General features: G+C 49.2%; 1 protein-coding gene and 1 long non-coding RNA gene across 2 annotated transcripts in view; one reads left to right on the top strand and one right to left on the bottom strand.

Moving 5' to 3' along the window:
• The window catches only part of LOC135220940 (zinc finger protein 780B-like), a 116,873-nt gene that overhangs the window by 33,363 nt on the left and 73,519 nt on the right, over positions 1 to 9,991 (bottom strand).
• On the top strand, positions 100 to 9,731 carry LOC135221503 (uncharacterized). The gene is made up of 3 exons (XR_010315987.1): positions 100 to 244; positions 9,003 to 9,099; positions 9,441 to 9,731. It is a non-coding gene; the product is annotated as an uncharacterized LOC135221503 (long non-coding RNA).

Below are 9,991 nucleotides of genomic sequence, written 5' to 3'. Positions count from 1 at the left end.
CAAGTTGTTACTAGTTTACCAAATACTAGGCCGTGATTTTTCATTAAGTTTGGGACAATACAGTACCGGTAGGGTAGAACAAGCTTGTGATGCTAAGTATAAAGGACTATTAGGTTAATTCACTCTAAGACACGAGGCATTTGTTGTAAAATTGCGCAGCCTATTTCGTGGTGTGTAGGTAGGATTGTAAAGTGCTGCGACAAACCATTCTTGGTCTCATTAACCTAGACTGCTTGAAACAAAGGTGAGCTTGCATGCATGCTGTTAGCTATATCCTACCATGCTTTCGTAGCTGGAAAATTAAGGACCTCTGTACTGGTGCATTATGCTAGATGCTGTTCGGAAATGTTAGTCAACCTAGGCCTGTACATAGCCTAGGATAGGCCTATGTAGCCTAGATATTAGATTATTCCAGTATCACTTGCCTAATGTGGGAAGTCTTTTCGGGTACAGTTCCACTTGTTTTGAATCATTGTGATATTGATTTTGCAAATTTTTCCTGTAAACCATACCTACTAACATGCCCTGTTACCCAGGGTAGACATTAGTCAAGAACCAGCATCCATTGAAGTAACACCTCGAGACCTTTACTTTCCTCTCGAAGTACCTAAGTTTTTTCTCCCCAGTCTGAAATTAAGGCCATAATTTCTGATTTTCGAGAAAGTGGTGACACTGTGGTAGAGCCTGGCCATTCAGTATTTTATCGTAGTAGTAGGTACTAGTTGAAATTATGATTTTCTTGGGCTATTACTTTACCTACAACTAGCCTACTTGATGTTGGAGCGGTAAAACTTTATAAAGGTTGCGCGGCCTTTAGCTATAATACTAAAACCACGAAAACTTATTGTTTGGCATGATTTTCCAAAACATGCCGTAAAATTATATGCTAAAGCCTATACAAATGTGAGGGGGACCTGGTTGGGAAATCTGAGTTTTTTGGGTGGGGGTACATTTGCAGAATTTTCTAATAAACACAGAAATCGTATTTTTTGGCCTAACTTTCATAAAACATGAAGGGGGACCCTATTGGGAACAGGTTTTTTAAGTGGGTGGAAACAGATGACAGAAAATAACCCGCCACTCTACATGCAAGGGGCTATAACCTAGAAGTTTTTTTGGATTCACATTTGAACCTGCTGAACACCCGCACTCCTGCAATATGCCTCCCTTTATTGTATTTCCTATTGGAGGTATGCTTACCAAGTAATTACAGATTCAAGGCCCACCTGCCTCCCCTTGCAAGAACATATGTAAGGCACAAACAAATTGACAGGCCTTTGCTTAGTTGTTCCTATCTCTGCCAATAGAGGCCAGAGCTTTTCCTACACCAAAACAGTAGAATCACTACTGCATATTTCAGATTTTTAGGTGCTGTTAGTTTAGAAACGATGTATATGATATTTTAAGTATATAAAAAAATTATTTTATTATTTAAGTCATGTCTTCTGAGGTTCAAACAATGATGAAATCTACGTGAACTCCAATAATGGTTCTTTTTGCTTCATTATAGTAAATGCATCAGTCAAATTCAGATCTAATCATTCCCATTTTTGTCAGCTTCTCATTCAGTTCTTTATTCCAATTTCTACCGCTTTGAGGCAAGCCATACATATTTTTCTCCACTTCACAAACAAAATGTTTTCTGCTTGCGACTTCATATCCCTTTGGTTGTTCCTTGAATATGATTTTTTCAAGTCCACAGTTTAGTTAGGCTGAGTTTACATCAAGCTGTTAAACAGACCTTGAATTTTCAACAGCTAAGGCCAATAGCAGTCTAATGGTTGATATTCTCAATTCAGGGGCATAAGGCTAGATAGTACACACCAGGTGTGTTAGGCAGAATCCTCTGGCAACTAGTTTTGCTTCATGTATCATTACCTCACCAAGTTTGTTGTATTTTCTTCTGAGGATTCACTTGCAATCAATCACTTTATGTCCTGTTGGTCTTGGCACTATTTCCAGATGTCCATGCTTTCTAATCTTTCCATTTCTTGCAGCATGGCAGCTTCCTACTTGTCTTTGTCGGGACAATTGAGTGCTTCATTGACAGTCAATGGATCTTTTGGCAAATTCTGAAAATCTGTCTTGACCTTGCAACAATGGCACTTCCTTGGTTTCTTTGACCATTGAGACGACCTCAAGTTGGATTCCTCATCATGGTTCTCTTGATGATTTTCTTGATGATCTTCATTTTCTTGGCTTTCTTGTTTTTCAGGAATATCATCTTGATTTTCTTGATTGCTTTCCTGGTCTTCAGGAATGTTTTCTTGATTTTCCTAATTGTTTTCCTAGTTTTCAGGAAAATCGTCCTAATTTGATTGATTTCCAGGTTTCCATTGTTGGTATCATCATTAGAGATAAGGTTCTCCCAATCAGTGTTTTTGTATACAAGAAAGTTAACACCCGCTACTATTAGAGACTGCATGTCAATGTTATCATCAGACACATTTTCTAAGACAATTTGTATTTGTTCCGATACGTATACAAACCCTCGGTCCTTTAACAATAGGAAGGCACTTAGCGGCAGCTGAACCAGTCGTAAGCTTCGAACAAGGGGGTTCGACTGCGAGGAGAGGAGTCACTTTGCTTTCGGCCGTGCTAGTGGATGGACGTGCTGCTCGTCTCTCTGCCCGCTTCAGTCGTGTGCTCTGTTTTCTTCACTTCGTGAAGGCTAATCAGCCACAGATTGTGCCCTGGTGTGGAGGGCTGTAAGTGTGGGGCCTTCCGATCATCTGTTGAGGTTGATCCTCATGAGTTTTGTACTCAGTGTAGAGGGCGGGAATGCTCTCGCACCGAGACATGTGATGTTTGTGTGTTTTGGTCAGAGGAGCAGTGGGAGCGCTATGGGGTGATGAAGAAGCCGCGTAAGCCGGCCAAGGATTCGTCGGAGGGTTCTCCGGCTACGCCCTTGGTTACAGACACGTCTTCCTCTTTTCTCCCTCCATCTCAGCTCCCTAGTATGGATCCTTCCCCTTCGTGGGAGGTTTCTCACTCCTCCTTTCTCGATCCGTCGAGCGTGGAGGGGGGGGGGTGGGGGGGCAAGATACCCCAACATCCAGTTGCTGGTAACGGACGGGCCGACCACCACGACTATCACGACGGTGTCCACGCCTGACTACACTGCTCCGCCGCACTTGGTGTACACTCAGCACGTAGCCACGGTAACCCCTACAGCTGCTGTGCAGGCACCGCTGCCGGAGGTTATGATGCCCGCTGTGACGCTGCCACCTGGTTTTGCCGCTCCTGCTGCAGCCTCGGACTTCCGGTGTCCCAAGAGCTCTCCTCTGGACCTGCCTCCTGTGCAGAGGATGCTGCCGGTTCCTGCCCCGCCTCCTGTTCCTGAATATGCTGCGCTCCAGTTCCGGTACCAGTTCCTGCCGCCGTCATTCCTGCCCATGGTGTTGCTGCTCCCACCCCAGGTCCTTCCGGACAGGTGCAGTCGGGCTCTGTTGCTTCGGCAACTGCCCCGGCTCCGTCCTGGATGGAAGACCTGATGGTGGTGCTGAGGAAGCTGATGAAGAAGAAGAAGAGGAGGAAGGTGTCGTCTTCATGGTCTTCATTGTCTTCTTCGTCGTCGTCGTTGTCTGCCGCCGCTTCCCCTTCAACTTCTAAGGCCCCACAGCCTAAGAAGAAGGTTGCCTCCTCCCCCCCTAAGAAGGCTCGCTCTGAGACTTCTAAGGGTCCGTTCCACTCCGGTGGGACGGTTGGGACTTCCGCCAGTCCTCCTGTTCCTTCGGGAACGGGGCCCGTCTCTCCTTCCGCAAGGAAGAAGAAGACTGGGACTAGAGGAGTGCTGGCTAACACCGATACCTCCTCGCCTGGTGCCAGAGGTTCTACCTCGACGCCAGGTACCGTCTCAGCCTCTCGTTCGCGAGAGTCACCGAGTGTATGGTCACCTGCGGGTGACCATACAGCCAAGACCCAGGCAAGCAAGTCCGCTCGGCGCCAGGGTCCAGGCACGGAGCGGAAGACTGGCGGGGATCGCTCAGGCGACTCTCGCCAGACCAGCGTTCGCTCTCGCGGTGATACGCTGGTACCCAGGGTTAACGCGACGGTCCCAGACCGCTCGCAGGCTGAGGCTAGGAAGCGGTCCCCTCGGTCGCCTGAACCAGCCTCGGCTGGTCCAAGCGGCGTGACGTGCCGTGAGGACAGGCCTCACTCCCACCACGACAGCGGACTCTGCAGGTCCCCTGACCGCCGCTCCTACCGTGACCGGGCGGAGAGGGAACCAGCAGCAGCTGCTCTTGACGCTCAGGACCGTCACTGCTGTTCTTGGTCCAGCCGCTCGACCAGGCCTGCAGCTCGATTGCCACCGCGGGTTGGCGATTGCCTGCAGCCCCCTCAGCACACCGGTTCTGCCGGTGGGCGCAGGGGGAGCGTCAGGTCTTCCTCTCCGATCCCTTCAACTTCCTCGGGCTTCACCGGGAAGAGCGAGGCGATCAGGAGTGATCGCGAGGGGCCGCGATCCCGCCATGACGCCCTACGAACCTGGCACGGTCCTCGGACCAACCAGATCGTGTGCGCAAGTGGCAGGAGGAGACCAGGAGGGGTCTGTCGTGGTTCCTATTGTGGAAGGAGGAGGGTCTCGGAAGGCATTCTCGCTGGACTGGTTTGACGGTCCGTCTCCACAGGATGCAGTTACTCCTGAGATCCAGAGGTCGTTTGCGGAGGTTATTGCGCTGATTCGTCGGCACAACAGCCTCGGGGAAGGATCGCCGCTCCCACCTTCCGAGCCCACATCGGGCTTGGAGTTGTTCTGGGCACCTAAGAAGGAACCCAGGTTGACGGTGGGTCTGCCGCGATCGGCCTTGGCTGACAGCGTACTGAGCCAAGTGGACGCTCTCGTCTCTGGACAGGAGGGTTCACTTCGATCTGGTAGGTCAGCCAAGCTCTTTCCTCCACCTCTACCGCGACAGAGGCGCTTCTACGTGCCTTCAGAGGACCCTCTGCCGCCCAAGCAGGTTAACCCGGAGCTAGCTAGGCTAACTCCGGGGGTGTCTCTGCCGCAGCTCCTGTCGGAGAACCTTTAGTTCTCACAGCAAGAGGCACTTGCCTTGCAATCTACCGCAATGGCAGCATTCCAAGCAGTCTCATGGCTCGACCTGTGGTCCCTCACAGTGTCGAAAACCGCGGCCTCCTTAGGGAACATCACTCCTGAAGGGGACCCTGCTTTTGTGAGACTGTGCCAGTCTGGAGGTAGGGCCATCGCCTACCTGGCCCACCAGACGGCTAACCTGTGGGCCAACCTGGTTCTCCGGCGTAGAGACGCTGTTCTCACCCTAGTGACCAGGGCGGCTGGGCGTGAGGCGGCTCTGGGTCTTCGCAACCGACCGGTGCGGAGTTCCGCCTTTCTCTTCCCCAGAGAGATGTTGGACGCTGCGGTGGAACAGCAGCGCACTGACGAGTAACCGTCTTGTCCACCAGGCAGTCTCCAAGGTGGCTGGGCAACCTCTGATGACTGCGGCTAAGCCCAAGAGCTTAGCTAGCGCTTCCTCTGCGGCCAAGACAGTCGCCTCGTCGAAGCCAAGAGGAAAGACTCTGCCTTCGACTTCTGCTGTAAAGAGTGACCGCAACCAGCCCTCCTTCCCTCTCGCCTACTGCTGGAAGTTGGGGGGTGCCTGGCAAGCCATTGGGCAACATGGCAGCGCTACGGTGCGGAGACCTGGATAGTAAACGTCCTTCGGGAGGGATATCTACTACCCTTCGAGTCTCTGCCACCCCTCACCTCCAACCCGGTCCATCTGCAAACATGCTGTGGAGATCGTACAGGATCAGTCACCAGGCTTCTACAGCCAACTCTTCCTAGTGGAGAAGTCCTCAGAAGGCTGGTGCCCGGTGATAGATCTCTCTCCCTTGAACCGATTCGTTTGCCAGACTCGGTTTACGATGGAAACAGCATGTTCAGTGCTCGATTCTATCAGGGAGGACGACTTCATAGCTTTCGGTGGATGTGAATGACGCATATTTCCAGATACCCATCCATCGATCCTCCAGGAAGTATCTCCGCTTCATCCTCGACAGGACGGTGTACCAATTCAGGACACTTTGTGTCGGTCTCTCAACCCCCCCACAGGTGTTCACCTGAGTGTTCACGCTGGTGTCGGCTTGGGCCCACTCGATAGGGGTACGTCTCTTGAGGTATCTCGACGATTGGTTAGTCCTGGCGAGCGGAAGCTCGCAGTTGCTGCAGGACAGAGATCGACTCCTCGAATTCTGTCGCGATCTGGGAATCGTAGTGAATTACGAGAAGTCAGATCTTGAGCCCAAGCAGAGGATGAAGTACCAGGGCATGCTGATTGGCACGGTAGCTGGGCGAGTCTTCCCTGCAGATTCGCGGATCAGCAGGTTCAGGGAGGCAGCAAGACAGTTCCTGTCTCTACAGGAGCAACCAGCTCAGCAATGGCAGGTCGTGATCGGTCACCTGTCGTCTCTCGAGAAGCTAGTCCCTCACGGGCGTCTTCACCTGCGGTCTCTTCAGTGGTGACTAAAGGAGTGTTGGTCACAGGCAAGGGACCCTCCCTTCTTCCCCGTGTCCCTCACGGAGGAGGTAAGACATGACCTAGCCTGGTGGCTGGAAGTCAGGAACCTCGTAAGAGGAGTGCATCTTCGCACCCCCCCCCCCCCCCCCCTGGAGATGCTTCTTTGCTCGGACGCATCGACGGAGGGATGGGGCGCACACCTGGAGGAGTTGCTGACTGCAGGTGTATGGGACCATCGCGAGAAACACCTTCACAGCAACGTCCTGGAGCTCAAGGCAGCGTTCCTTGCCCTCCAAGAGTTCTGGAACCGTCTGGTGGGACACTCAGTGGTGTTGATGAGCGACAACACCACAGTAGTGGCGTACGTCAACAAGCGGGGGGGGCCTAGTGTCCCTCCCGCTGCACCAGTTGACGTTGCAGGTGCATGAGTGGGCAGCAGCACACTCAGTAGAGCTGTCGGGCCGCTACATTCCAGGCAAGAGGAATGTGGTAGCCGACAGGCTCAGCCGTCGGGATCAGGCATAACAGAAAACTCCAGGTTTTCTACTCGGTTGTGCCGGACCCATGGGCAGCTGCAGAGGACGCACTTCAACATCCGTGGGACAACCTCTTCGTCTATGCCTTTCTCCCGTTCTGTCTGATTCGCAAAATGATCAGCAGGGCGCTGATCACTGTAAACCTTTGGATGATCCTGGTGGCGCCCAAACGACCTCAGGCCATTTGGTATCCGGACCTGCTGGCTCTACTTGCCGAAACGCCGAGAGAAATTCCCCCCTGGCACTACCTCCTGTGCCAGCCACACATAGAACGGTACCACCGGTCCGTCGAGTCCCTGTGTCTTCATGGCTGGCTGTTATCCACCATCTCTTGTGAGTGAGAGGCTTTTCTCGCAGCTCAGCAACAGAGATGGCTTGATACCTCAGACAGTCCTCTGCAGCTGTCTACCAGGGGAAGTGGTCTGTCTTCTGTGGTTGGTATTGTGGACGGGGTCTCTCCTCTCAAAGCCACTCTTCAGCAGGTAGCGGATTTCCTCGTCTTCCTTCGCCGAGAGAAGCTCCTCTCCGTCTCTGCAGTTAAGGTCTACAGAGCTGCCCTGGCCCTAGTCCTTAAACTGCGAGGTGTGGACATCTCTTCTTTCGAGATCTCCCTCTTGATGAAGAGCTTCGAGAGGTCTTGCCCACCCAGGGAACTCAGGCCCCCGGGGTGGGATGTGACTCTCATCCTTAGGTGTTTGACTCGCAGACCCTTCGAGCCACTCCGAGTCGTCAGACAGGGATCTGACCCTCAAGACCCTCTTCTTGCTGGCCCTGGCATCGGCGAAGAGAGTAGGGGAACTTCATGGTCTTTCCTTCGATGTCAAACATTCCAGGGGATGGGGATCCGTGACGCTCGATTTCATCCCGAACTTCGTAGCAAAGACTCAGAATCCTTCGGTCCCTGACAACCGGTTCGAGTCCTTCACAATCCCCTCCCTGAAGGATTTCACCGATAATGATGCGGATGAGATGCTGCTTTGTCCTGTGAGGGCGCCACAGCACTATCTGAAGAGAACTCGACACCTCAGGCCTGAGTGTCGACGCCTCTTTGTTAGCACCGGGGTTACCAAGAAAGAAGTTTCCAAGAACACACTCTTTCTGGCTGCGTGAGGTAATTAGGAGGGCGTACGAGACAGTGACAACACCCGTACCCTTCGTCCGAGAGCCCACGAAGTCAGAGGTATTGGTCCTCTCCCTGGTGCAGGTTCAAGTGCCGGACATTCGCTTGCTACGTGGTTTATGGTTTAATTTTTCGTATTGCACTTCCTACATATGGGAGAGATGTTATTTCCATCTATCGTTCTTTGGACATATCTGGTTTTTAGGGCCTGATCTTGTGCCGCTGTTATCATTATTATTATTATCATTATTATTATTATTACTACCAAGAAATACTAGTCATAATTGGTATTTAAGCTCCTTGCTTATCTATGGGGCTAGCAACCTCATCCCTGGATTTACTAAGAAGCAGAAAAAATTGTATTACGCACACAATACTGCTTTTATCTTTGTTGCTTGTGTTATAGTGCTACCAGTATCATCACCATTTCATTTCATGTTATGTGAAGGAAGTGAACTCACACCAGTGCTTTGCATTGTGCATAGTTTTGAAATGAAAACCAGTACAGTGTATATATCTTTCTATTCTAAAGTAGTTGATAATGGGTATTAACTTGTATAAATGTCACAAGCACTTTGGTTAGTACATTTGCTCTGCTAGTTTAAGCAGCAGTTTAGTACCTGTTCAGTTTGGTGTGTTCATGTTGCAGCCATGTGTCAGATGTCATCATAGTTAGTTTAGATTCCTTTCATCGAGTTCCTTTTTTGATTTGTTTAAGTTATTTATGAATATGAGTGGGTTATTGTGTTCATCATATCTCTTCCAGAGTTTGATTTAGAGACCCAAGTATAATAATAGGTGTCTGGATAGCCTTTCATAAGATTATAATTGTTTTCAGCAATTTTTAAAATTTCATACTTATTTTAGGTTACTGGGCATTGGCAATATGAGCGAATATATAGAACTGAAATGGAATTCACACTCCTCCACTTTCACGAAGAATCTTTGCAATTTAAGAGAACAGGTAAGAAGAATTGACATATTCTGTCAGTATTGATATTTCTCTCAAGATAGTTATAGAGTATTTTTATTGTAAGGTTTGTTTGATAATATATGTAATTGATGGAAAGGCATTCTACAGTAATTGCTTTTTATTTGTACCAATCAGTTAAATTGAGAAGCATGCTTCTTTTATTCTCATACAGGCTCAGTCTGCACCTACTCAATCAGGCAAGCCTTCATAGAAAGTTTCCCAACTCATCTGTTGAGAACACCATTGTTTAGTACATATTTATATAGATAATTAGAGATGGGTTGCCTTAAGTAAAATTAATATTATGTCTAATAACTTTGTAAATTTTTCAGCAAATCTACACTGATGTCACTATTTCCTGTGGGGATCAGTTTTACCCAGCACATCGACTGGTTCTGTCATCTTGTAGCAGCTTTTTTGAAAAATCGCTAGAGATGACTAATTGTAAATCTCCTGTTCTCCTACTTTATGGCATAGAACAATTCATATTAGAACATTTGTTAATGTTCATGTATGATGGACAGGTATGGAAAGTATAGTAGATTTGTAGTACATAAGTCTTTTTATTAAACATTTTTTTTTATCTTCACCTTTTTACCTTTATGGGAATGCCCATTTTGAATAGCATACTTTGGTATGATGATCATTGGTAAAATAAAATTTCAGAGCTAGGAGTGAATTTTTTAATGTTTAGTTACACTTGAAGCACATACAATAAATTATTTTTGTACATGAACTTCCCTGCCAGATATATACTTAGCTATAGTCTCCGACGTTCCGACAGAATTTCCAAATCTCGCGGCACACGCGACAGGTAGGTCAGGTGGTCTACCTTACCCGCCGCTGGGTGGCGGGCGTATGAACCAATCTATCTCTCCAGCCA

This window comes from Macrobrachium nipponense, chromosome 2, assembly GCF_015104395.2.
Source record: "Macrobrachium nipponense isolate FS-2020 chromosome 2, ASM1510439v2, whole genome shotgun sequence".
Lineage (NCBI taxonomy): Eukaryota > Metazoa > Arthropoda > Malacostraca > Decapoda > Palaemonidae > Macrobrachium > Macrobrachium nipponense.
Note: the sequence above shows the minus strand (reverse complement) of the source record. Positions and strands in the feature narration are given on the sequence as shown.